Here is a 13,143-nt window from a genome sequence, read left to right on the forward strand (position 1 = left end):
CATATACCTCACTGTCCTGGGCACCACGCATCATTTGAGATGTTGTCAGTGATATCATCAATGATGTTGTTTAACATGTCATTTGTAATGTAATATGCAGAGGTTATAGTTACTTCACTAACTTATAACTGCTAAGTTTCACTGTTTTTTGGGGTTTTATAGGTGAGGTATATTGTGTGCAGCAAGGGGTTAGCCGTAGGGGCCTGCGCTGAACCCCCAAATAAATGGCTTATGGCAGTGGGCCGCAGTTGGGGAATTTCTACTTTTAGAATTAGACTATTTTCTGGAAGTCGGATTTCCTCAGTGGAGCAATGCTACAGGCTCTAGCCAGAGAGGGTTCGATGTCGTCGAGCCAGCTGAATCAAATTTCTTGCTGTCTTTCTTTCCCAGTCTCCTGTTAGTTTCCAGCCAAAACTCTTGAAAATATTTCTAAGTCCCAGGTTTGAGGTTTGCACAGGAGGAGTGCACTCTGACACCAGCCAAAGGTTCCAGGACATCAGGACCGGCATTTGAGGGTCAGGACTCACCCTAATAGGATCTACCAGCAAGGTCCAGTTAAATCTGGTCCGCTAAGCTCTTTCTGGAAAGTGAGCTTCTTGCAGCTTCCGTGTCCCTGTAGCTTAAAAGATGGTCATCCTGCATACCTAAGAAGCCCATTTCCTGGTCCTGGGTACAAGTGGGAACAGACCCTAGAGTTCCCCTCACCGCTCTCAACAGCGGGTACAGTCTTTCTTCTGTGTTCCACAAGTCCAGTAGTGTTCTCAAAAGGTACCCAAGGGAGCAACATTTATGCCTTGCACTAGCTCAGTGATAATCAAAGTGTGGCCCTCCTAACATTACATGCATCTCCCTGGTAAGCAGGAGTACCGGGTAGCTGTTTTCTCGACTGAGAAAGATGTTAAAAACAAACTCACAGGCATTTATTTACATATTAACTGAAGTTACAGAAAGGAATTAACTAATGTGTCCTACACCACTTTACTTTAGGAATACCTTCATTTTAAAAAACTGTCTTGCAATAAACTTAAAATAATATGATAAAATCCCTTCAAAATTCACAAAATTAATTTTATTGACAAGTAGAAGCTTTTCACCTTAGTACATTTGATTATATCAGTGCATTAAGAAGTATTTTTTAAAGTGATAGCGAGCAAACATTAATTTGGAAATATTAATGCTTCCTCCCACCCTGGCAGCAATGCGAATAGTGAACTAAGAGGCAAGTAATTTGTTACGTGCACCCTCCGAGTCGCCTGGGTTGTTATTATAGATGAACAACAATATAGAATATTAAATATTATTAAATTATATAAATGATAGTTTATAATGAAGAAAAAGGAGGCAAAGTGAAATAAAACAATTGCTTAGGATCATACAATTTGGTCAAATGGGGAAGCTGGGATTTGATCCCAGGTTTTTTGATTTCACAATGTGCACTTCAGCTATTAGATGTACATGCTTCCCTTCCACTATGCCCACCTTGTACCACCGGCCCCATTCCCCTCTCACTGCCACCCTGCTGGCATCAATGCAGCCCTTGGTCACAAATCAGGCCAAATATTTTGGCCCAGTGGAAAATGCTTGTGAGTACCCATACACCAGCTTGTAGGTGAGGGTGGCTTTGACCGCTCGCTGTTGAATAGGGGAAACGTTTCCAGTGGAAACCTTACCACATTTTCAGTAGTTCCTGAGTGCCCTACTGCAAAACTTCCCAAAGTGCCCTTCTGTACCTAAATCCAACATGGCAGAAAAGGTCCTCCCTTGAGCAGAGCTCCAGATCCCACCCTACAGGTATGATCAGAAGATTGAGCAAACACTCCTCTGTTGTCAGCTTCTCTCCGACTGGGACTCGTTCCTGGATGGCTGGAAGGGCAATAGGGGGAGCCAGACCTACTATGAGCTACATTTGCCTGTGACAGGGCTGGTCCCTTTGAAGGCAACTACGTTCCTGAACACAGCCCAGATAGTCATTCTGTAAGAGGAACAGGATAACTCCCCACATTTAACCCAGTTTTAGGAGTCAAGTCACACATCATCACAAGATATTCAGGACTTGTGTGACAGTTGGAAAGTCATGTAAATGAAAGTATCTTTTGTAAAATATGTGTTACAATCCCAACTTTACCAATGAATTGAACTTGTAATACATATTTTAAATTGTCCATGAATAATCTTTTTATCTGGTTCCTAGGAGGAGATAAAACTATTTCATTTTAATATTAAATTCCCATGCTTTCCTATGGAACATCTAGCCCTCCTATATTGAAAATAGCCTTTTAGACCTTTTCACTGTAAGTACATTATTAATATTATAATTTTACATGTCCTACCTTTAAGCCCCTCAATTACCTCATGCACCCCTTCAAAGCCCTTTACAACACCGGACCTGCATACCTCAACCACCGCATGTCCTTCTACACATCCATCAGACATCTCTGCTTCATCCAACTAGCCCTGGCCACTATCTCAAGGATCTGCAAGACCTCATCTGGAGAAAGATCATTTTCCGACCTCTCTGCGAAGAACTTGAACTCTCTACCTTTACATCTCAGGCAATCCCTGTCACGGCCTCAATTCAGGAAGGACTTCAAGAGCTGTCTCTTCAACTGAAGCTGCAGACCACCCCTGCGCATTGAGACCTATACAGATGAACAGCTGTGCTATATAAGAACCATTATTGATTGATTAAATACAATGAAACCTGTCTTATGGACATTTCAGGCAAAATTAGGGGTGACTTATATATGTTTAAAAAGAGGGTTTAGGCTGCCAAAATGAGTTATTTTGACAGGTCCTATTTGCAGGTTTTCCCCAAAAATATTTTATTGATTTTAAAAAAACAACACGATAAACAACAACCAAAACATATCAATCCAATAAAAACAAACCCAGCAGCCATCAATAGAGTAACCCCTGCCCACTCTCTGTTCTTCCCTCCCTCCGCCTATCACTCAGAAAAGAATTACCACATTTTACACCACTTACCCCATCCTAAACCCGGGCCCCCCCAACTACTCAGCCCCCCATCCACTGCGACCCCAGGATCAAAATTTGGCTCCCTACCTATCCCACTCCCCCATATGTTCTCGTATTTATGCATGTAACCCCAACCTCATACAAAAATGTTTCCTTCACCCCGCACAGTTCCAACCCTTTCCACCACTCCATCAACCTAGGGCAGAGTGGGCTACCCCAGTGTCTAGCAATATCCCTCTTTGTCACACTGTAGCTCAGGTTAATCAAGAGCTTGGTGTAGGAGGAGACCATGGAGTCATAACTTAACTCCCCAATTAGAACAGCTCTGCACTGACATTGCACACAGGCGCACCCTGCCACTCTCCTTGATGGGCAGGGTGGTGCTGTACAAAATGAGGACCCTACCACGACTCCTATACGTTCTCCAAAATAGACCTTACCTAATACCGCCGGCTTTCTTTAGACTGATAGATCATGAGCTCTGAGTACTCCTATGGAAAGTGGGTGCACCACATATTGCCCTGGGAAAACCACCGAGGAGAGTCTTCAATTGGGGTTTGGCAATCCTGGAAATTAAAAGATACTGCTGAATCACACAGCTCCTTGTGGTTAATCATTGAGTGTTCTCGGACAGAGGGGAGCTGGTCAACAGAGACTTCATTAGCAATGGTAATTACGAAATCTTCCTCTACTGCTGCCGGAGGCACAAAGACCTATCAGCACACATGAAAACAGTTGCTAGGTGCTGGAGCGAGGCAGAATGCTACCTGGGCTAGAAGGACAAGTTTAATGGCTATGACCCCCCTTTGGCACCGCGACCAACTGGGTGAGGTGGCCACCTTGAAGGGCTTCTCGTGGTGGTCGGTGATAGAGATTGAGCACCTAGGAGATGTGTGGAGGGATAGTTTAGTGATTACATTTGAGAAATATAGTCAAGAGTACACATTCACGGATGGCGAGAGACTCCACTACTTCCTATTGTGGCATCCTCAGCAAGTTCATATACTGGAGGGGATAGTCCTGCCGGATTCCTCCCACCTCGAGGACCAACTACTAATGGAACCCATCCTGGACAAGGGGGTGTCCGCGATCTATCGGAAATTGATTAAAGGTTCCCCCGACCCATTGGGACCCCTGAGAAGAACCTGGACAGATGAAGTGGGAGACATAGACGATGAGGACTGGACTGAGGCCCTGCAGGGCCAACAGGAAATAGCCATCTGAGCCAGATTTAGGCTAGTACAGCTCTAAATTCGCCACAGGGCATACTATTGGTGCACTCTTTTGCACAGAATAGGAACAGTGGATACATCGCAATGTGTAAGAGGGTGCGCAAAGCAAGGCGCTATTTTCCAAATTTTGTGGGAAAGCCCCATGATCCAGGGGTACTGGTGGGGGTGACAAATATGATGTCTAGGGCTATGACAGTACAGATGCCCATGGATGCAAATGGTTACTACTGGTGGTACTGGGAGGGGAGGACTGGCCTCAATACACCAAGATTTGGCTGGCATTGGCGGCCGGATTGGCAAAACGCAATGTCACAAGATGTTGGGGGCAGCCCTTCCCCTTCATTGCTGAGTGGAAGGCTGACCTAGAACAGTGCCAGAGGGCAGAGGAAGTAGCCTACTGAAGCTGGGGTTGCTCCCGAAAGTGGTAAAGGGTATGGGCCACTTGACGAGAATATCACGGCATGACCTTGGGCGAATTAGACTAATGCATAATCTAGACCTGATGATCACTGCAATAGGGGGATTAAGTGCTAGAGATATTGCTTGAGGCTGTAAAAGAGCCAGATTGCTGTCCATTGTGTGCTGTAGGACATTGCCCAGTCATTTTATGTTTCCTATGCTGTAATGTACATACTCACTTCTTTGCAATGTCAATGCAGAATCTGAATTGTATGATGAGGTCTGTATGTGAACAAATACATTAATCAGGCTGCTGGATGATAAAAAAAATATAGGGGCCTGTTAAGTTCGCGGTCAGTCGGACGACCAACCATCATCGCACTAGGAATGGGACCACCAGACAAGGATTTGGAGGTCCAACTCACCGAATTACAATGGGACCACCAGCATGGCGGTCGGAAAAGTGCTCATCAACACTGCAGCTTGTGCTGCAGCCCTGGAACCAGGCTGCAGCACAAGCCGCAGTGTTATTGAGCACATTGTGAACATTCATGCACCACGGTGCATGAATGTGCATGGGGGCACTATATGTGCCCCCAGGGTCACATTCCAGTGGCCCACAGGGGCTTTGCTTGGGGCCCCCAAAGTCCCTTTCAGACAGCCTTTCCATGGCAGTGGGACCGCCATGAAAAGGCTCTCGGAAAGGGACATCGTAATCCTTATGTCAGTGCCTGCACAGGGACCACCTCTGGTCTAAGGATTACTGCCCGACAGCTGCCCCCTCAGGATCGTAGATCCTGGCGGAGGTTCGTCCATTGATGGTCAAGGGTCTGACAGCCTGCATCGTAATGCAGCGGTTGGCAGGAAGGGCTGTCTGTTGTTGGGACCACCACCGATGGCCTGTCGGTGGCGGCCCCACCGGCATTACAATGATGCCCATAGAGCGGGCCACATTAGAGAACAAGACAACAGGAATGGACAGTATTGATCTCGAAATGTCTCAAGGGGGATGGCAGCCTGGAGAGTTTGAAGGTAACAAGGAAAAAGTCCAAGCTGTTTACAAAGGTATTAGGAGGGACTCTCATACCGCAAAATAAGTCAGTCTCTCGTAGAATAATTAGCTAGATCTACTAGAGGATGAAGAAAGATTATTAAATTGGTTCAACTGTAAAGTGGTTCAGCAAAAGCATACAGTTAAAAGGGTTAAAGCAATCAATTTCAGCATTCGCTTGCTGTATATTTGATCTAATCAAAACAGAAATATTAAATTATCCTATGTTAAAGAGAGTAATTGAGAGTTATTCTTTTATATGAACAGTGAGAGTTGGGGTTACAAAATATGCTGTTAATAAAGGGCCTGATTTACAAAGTTAAACTTACACTTTTGTGTTCACAAACTACAAGTTAATTGTAAGTTTTTGACTGTGGATATTCTGCAGTCAGGGGGGTGAGCTCTGAACATAAAAAGACAGGTGGTCCTATTCCTATTAGAATAATTGAAAACTTACACAAAAATGTAAGTTTACCTTTGTGACTTTGGTCAACAGTGTCCGATAACAGCAAAGCCAGACTGAGCTTTCTGTAGTATAAAAGGAACTGAAGCAAAACAATTTTCTTCTATTTGTGAATGTTGACTGGGATTGGAAGAAGAATTGGATTTAGCATTATGTGGACTACAATGTTTGCAGATATTTAAAGTTCAAGATAAACATTAACATCACCAGATTCAAAAACAATCTGTATCAGAAAATATTGATGACCAGCTATTATGCATAAACTGAAGTTGATCCTAGATATGGCATTATAGAGAGCAATGTACATGAAATGAACATTATGAAATTGTGGATTACATTCTCAAAACGTCTCAGTGGTGATAGCAGCCTCAGGCATGAAACATTTATTAGGGAAAGCAATACAGTTATCAATGCTACCAAGTTTAGCATTCTTATCAGTAACTTTGGTATCCTCAAAATAGAAATCCAAGACACCAATTGATAGATGTTTATATTAAACCCACAGGGAGTCCAGGTAACAAAGACCATTGTTAGTAAAGATTTTGATGAGAGTAAAGTATGGCTAACCTTATTTATTTTGGGACTGCAACAAGAAAATATTTGTTCATAAGGCAATTGCAGATGGATTTAGATGATAATCCCATTATTCCTGTATATTCCCAAGGTCAATTTCCACATAGCACATGGCCAGGTGTGAATCTGAGAAAGGTAATTCATCCAGTATATTTACATTACCTCAGACAATCAAGGAACTAAAAGATAGAACTTTCTTGAAGATCCAGAGGATTTTATGTGCAAGTATAACAAAGGATAAATGTCAAATTTTGTTTAATGACCTGATCTTAGAGGACACATTTCAATTTGGTGCTAAGTTCTAGATCAATAAAAAAAACGGCACCATGGAAATAATTATATTCAGAAAATACAAGTTGACAAGAGGAGCAAAAGTTGAGGACTGGATTAAGGAACTGTGCAATTTAGCTAGTATGGAGGAGATCACGTTGAATTTGACCAACAGAGCAGACTTGTTTAAAGAGATTTGGTCAATATCTTTAAGTATACTATAATGTGTTACATCTGTTTCTCTCTTACCTCACTTCTAGCTACATAATGACTTGATATTATGTATATATTTAATCAGGAATAGATTAATAGATTGCAATACTTGTTTCTTGAGGAGGCTGATCTATGGTACATTATTAAATGTAGCGATGGTTTTACTATTCTGATAAAATATCTATATATTTAAGGTAGACTGTATATGTTTAAATACATTTTTTGAGGGATCTAGCCCAATAAAACTTCACACAAAAATAAGAAACATTTCATCCGAAACTCAGGAGACCATAAAGTGCATTCCTCCAGTGGGGGCTATCTAAAATAATTCATGATATGCCATTGCTCATAGATTTCATAAAGATATGTAGACAGAAATCATAAACCCACCAGAGAAATTGAATTAGTTAGAGTGAGTAAACTGTTAGTTCAAGAGTTATGATGAAAACTTGCATGCTTAGGATAACAATTAACTATAATAAAACAATCGAAAATAATTTGACTCATAAAATACTCATAATGTGAATGATATTCACAGCAAATAGAGTAAAATTAATTTAGAGTGCATAAAAACAGTTAATTCAGAGATCATGACAGTAGGCCCAAGCTCTTTCTTTGAAGCCAGGCTACATATAGATAGCGGTGAGGGCATATGCTATTAGGGAGCTTGCATACAATGTTAAAGTGTCTCACACCTAGTGCTATACGAGGCATCTTAATCCACACTCTTCTGAGCCTCAAGAATTTTGGACAGAAAAATTGTAAATGTTCAACATCCTGCAAGTTATACAGTACAGGATTTTATTGGACTAGACTTCCACGTATCAGTAAACTTACTGACCAACAATGTACCTAGCCTAAATTTGATATATATAATATTCGTGCCAGGCAAGGTGTGATTACGTCCAAAAAGGGCTACAAGGAAGTGACATATTTTTTTAGACAAAACACAGCACTATCCCCACCTATTTTTAAGCTACTGTGATCGGAATTTATCTTGAAATTCAAAAATGTCTCTTTCACAATGGCCGTAGTGCTTTTATTAATTGATAAGGGGTCACACCAATAGTTTCCCAAGCCTATATCATTAAAATACTGTTTAATATGATGCAGCCAAGGAGTTGCTTTTCCCAAATTCATGATTTCTACTAGAGCAGACCACAATCTGACCCAGTGAAGGAGGGGTTTCAAAATAGCTATATCTCCAACCCTTTTCTGTCACATCTTAGAAAATAAAGGGATCCAAGAGGTACTTTGGGGCAGGCTAAACAGAGATCTTACAAAACTATTCTCCTTTGTGGTTAGCCTGGAAAAGAACCCTGCTCCCCACATTTCTGCACCATAAAGGACGGAGGTTTGTACCTTTGCATGGTAAGCCTCAATCGCCGCAGAGACAGATTTTGGGGATCGTAGAGGCACGGTGTAGTAGAATCAATTCACTTTTAAGTATCTGAGATCTGCAAGAATTTGATTTATCTATTTTAAAGCTCATATAGTGAAAGCTATCCCCTGTTTGCAGAGACAACCCCTTCATCAAGAATCCTCCTCTAAATGTCCTATGGGGATTGAACACCATGATCTTAGTTTTTGATGTGTTCACTTCCAAGCCTCAAAGTTTACAAAAATCAGCAAAACTATCCATTAGGGTCTGTAGTCCAATTTGGGTATGGAAAACCAAAAGAGTGTTGTTATTGAATAACAGAGTCCAGACTGGAATACCTCCCAATTTGGGGCCATCATGGGTGCAGATGTTAAGATGTTTTATAACATCATTAATGTAACAGGAAAACAGAGTAGGGGTCAGCACACAACCTGAACACACCCCACACTCCACAGGTATGCGATTTGTATGCTTGACCCTCCCCCCCATCTGACTTGGGCAAAACCTTCCTCAGGCAGTTTAATCAAAATACCTAGTTGTGCAGGGTTAATACCCAATGATGCAAGAGGAGACCATAAGCATTGCCTAGGGACTAAATCGAATGCCAATCTTAAGTCCACAAATGCAGCATATAAGTGGCACTTGAAGAATTGTCAACTATTTCCACATAATAGGGTTGAGATAAAACATCTGGTCAATCATACTCACCATAGAGCGGAAGCCTGCCTGAAAGGGAGAAAGAATCTGAGTTTGTGCTATCTAATCAAGCAGTTGTTCTAGGACTTGGCGGCAAAACAATTTCAGTAGATTGTTGATTAGACTAATGGGCCAATAATTGCCAGGAATGGTCTTGTCTGCCTATTGAACAATAGAATTATCTCAGCACTGCACCAGGACTTTGGTATTCTTTCCCCAATAATATTCCTATTTGACAATGCATTGATGTAGGGGCCCCACAGAGCAAGCTGAGATTGAAATAAATCACCAGGGATATTTTCAGGACCAGGGACTTTCCCTGGATGCCAAGACTGAATGGCCTTGTATGTGTCCGCCATTAAATATTGAACAGGGTCATGGGCCTGTGAAGAATAATCAGACAAATTGGTTATGTGTTCTAAGTTTTGATTGTCTGCCTTGGCTTCTGATGATGCATCATGTTTAAAACTACTTGAGGCACACATTTCTTTGGAATAGTTTCCTCGCAGTTGTGGTTGGACATAAAACTCCAAATGGCTGGCATTACTTTGGCTACCATGTGCTAAAATATACCAAAAGGCTACAGGGTCTTTCTGTCTTGAGGCCTTTACAAGGGCATACCGGTTTCAAACGATCCAACTCTGTTTAGATGAGACCACTACCCATTTATATTGTGAAAGTGCTTCCCTGATTGCCTCAGGGTCCCCTAGCTTAATGGCCTCAATCAATACTCTTTTCGCTTTACGAAATTTGCTAGAAAACCAGGGTGAAGAATGGTAAACATTTGAGTAGGAAGGACAAATGTATTTTGTGCATAGGCATTAGAATGCCCTAAACAGTGCTGTGTGAAATGAAATTAAATGAAATGAAATGAGGGTTTTTATAGAGTGTGTGTTTGCAGTGGTGTCTTAGCACTAGCTGCCATTGATTTATGCAACAGGAGATTGGAGATTGGAGCAGCTATGGTTTAGGGGCGAAAATCCATGTTTTCAAGTATTTCCTGAACAACACTAGGTTGGTTTGGTTTCTAAGACGGATGGGCAACGTATTCAATAATTTAGGGTCCAGGTAGAAACATTCCTGCCACCCCATTTCAAAGTCTTTACCCTAGGAACTACAAGTAGAAAGGCGATGATGATCTAAGTCTTTGCTGTGGAGTATAGCGCTTGATATGTTGACTAAGGTGAGCAGGTCCAACCCTGTACAAGGTCTTATGCACAATACACATAGATTTGATTTGGATCCTTGCCTGGAACCCAAATGACTTGACTTATATGGTTGAATTTTGGAATCTTAAGTAGTAGACCGGCAGCAGCATTCTGTAAAGTCTACAGCTTATATATCATACTCTTTTTTGCTCCCAAGTAGAGTGCATTACGGTAATAGATTTTAGGTTGTATCAAGGCAGTGATAACTGTTTTTCTGAGGGCCATGGGAATGAAAGGTAGAATCTTTCCAAGGATTTTTAAAGTATGAAAGCACGAGGGAGTAATGCTATTGACCTGATCTGATATGAAAGGCGGTATTTGAGGTATTTTTATTAACTGTACAATTAATTAAAATCATTACATTAAAAACCTATTAATATGTTATAACTAAAACAATGATAAAACTTCAACCCCCCAACGCCAGTTCTACCACTATCAGAACTTCCCCAGGGTTTGTGACCATGGACGTTAGGTTGTAGTCACAACATATGTCAGTATTCAATTGGGAGCGCCTCACTGTCTTCCATTGGTTTTATGGTGCACTTCTCCAGAGTGTTATTTTGTTCGTCTGCCGTTTTTAAGGCAGACCTGATGTAGTGGATACATTTCCCCAGTCTTGCAAGGGTCATCGTGCTGGATTTAGAAAAGCACATAGATGACGCTTCACTGCTGGATTTTATTCCATTGGTGATACAGATTGGACGAAGTAGTCGTCGACGTTCTTCAGTGAGGTTGGGGCAGCAGCATAAGAGGCGCAGCCACGATTCCCTCTTGCAGATTCTAAAGTTTGTGGCTTCCCCCTTTCTGGCCCATGCAGGGTTGAAGTCCGCGATTCCTAAAATGATTAATCTCATTGACAGAATTTTGCTTTGGGACAATGGGATGAGAGCATCACTTAGATAAGGCTGAGCTTTGCGTACCATATAGGAGCTTTTCAGTGGGTCTAATGTGAGCTTGAGCGGAGAGATTTCACACACTTGTTTATTTATGGCTCTTTTCCACACATTCATGGGAATTTCCAGCCGCAGAATGCTCTCTTCTGCTATCTTCAATGTTTCGATTGCTTTATCTAGGCTGGTGTTCCAGGTCGTGCTTGGCTCTTCAAAGATAAATCTCAGCGGATGTTTAAGTGTGTTGGTTGGGCCCTTAAAATACTGAGATAGAGATTCATACTGTCCCTCTGGCACATCTAGTCCGGCCTCACCACACCTAGTTCCAGCCTTAGCCTTGCTTTGCTTGCTGACCTCGGGATACGGAGCACTGTTTTATATGCTTTAGATTGTGCTGAATTTAGGCAGGCATGCTGTGAGCCAGGGAAGGCCAGATGGCCATAGCTTATCGCTGGTAAAAGCTTTGCTTGTAAGACTTTCAATATTGGACTGCCAGTTGGACTGGTCAGGTGGAGGCTTAATTGCTAAAGTAGAAGTATGACCTTGTTAGCCTTGATGCTCTGATGTTTTGAGTGGGCATTTGCCTTAGCCCGTTCCATCAGCCAGACCCCTGGGTAATTGTAAGACCCTGCTGTCTTACTTTGCAAGTTGCCCATTTGCCATTGTGTTTTCTTTTTTCTGTCGGTAAGTCCCAAAAATGACGACCTTGGTCTTCCTTGATTTACTGACAAGGTGTTGATGTTATTGAAGCGATTTAGTGCATTTAGGGCTCTTTGTAGGCCCACCTTCGTATGATCCATTATGGCTGTGTCATCGGCGTATTGGAGCACTGGCAGCATCCTGTTTCCTAGTTTTGGTACTACTAGGCATGCTTCTTATAGGGCTTCCCCCAGATCTGCTGTATATAGGTTAAAGAGGATGGGTGCCAGCACACAGCCTTGCTTCAGCCCATTCTCCATGGGTATTTTCGAGGACACTGTGCTGGTGCTAGTTTTGACCCTTACATAGGTGTTCTCATAAAGCAATCTTATTGCTTTCAGTAGGTTTGGTGGAATGCCCCAATTTTCAAGCTTCCACCATGATCTACCTCGAACGACTTTGTCAAAGGCTGTGCTATAATCCACGAAGCGTGGTATAGACAACAAGGGGACCCGTCTAGGTAGTTGAGGACCTCGGGTAGTCAGTGATTATTCAGAAAAACAATGGTCCTGAACTTATACAGATAGGATTCAAAAGCAATAAACATAGGCTTAAATAAGAACTATGTGTATTCAATCCAATGTCCAGCCGGACAGAGGAATTTTTATTTTTAGAATAAAGCCAAGATAAGTATATAAATACGACACAACACAGATATACAACTGGGCACAAGCCTGTACCAAGTAGAGGAGTAGTGAAAAAAATACAAGGGGAAAATGACAGGCAAACAGAGTGGAGCAAACGGAGGCTTACAAAACAATGCAATCTTGTGTACGCTCATCCAAACAGTAACTGCAAAACATAATATACAGGAAAAAATTGCAGTACTGTTAACACAGTCGACGTAACGTTTCGATCCCTATCTCCCAAAAATATACTGGGATCATCTTCAGGACTACATTAATTACTATTACCTGAGTATTTAAAAAGGCCTGTGGGAATAAACAGGAAAGGGGAAGGGGGGGGGGAACAATTTTAACTCAGGGATAATTCATGTTTTAAAAAAACACAAAAGCATGTCAAAACACATTTAGGGTGATTTTTGATTCTGTGACTAGGTGCTCACGCGCCGTCGGTTCCCGTGAGAGCGAA

Source organism: Lissotriton helveticus, chromosome 8 (genome assembly GCF_964261635.1).
Source record: "Lissotriton helveticus chromosome 8, aLisHel1.1, whole genome shotgun sequence".
Taxonomy (NCBI): Eukaryota; Metazoa; Chordata; class Amphibia; order Caudata; family Salamandridae; genus Lissotriton; species Lissotriton helveticus.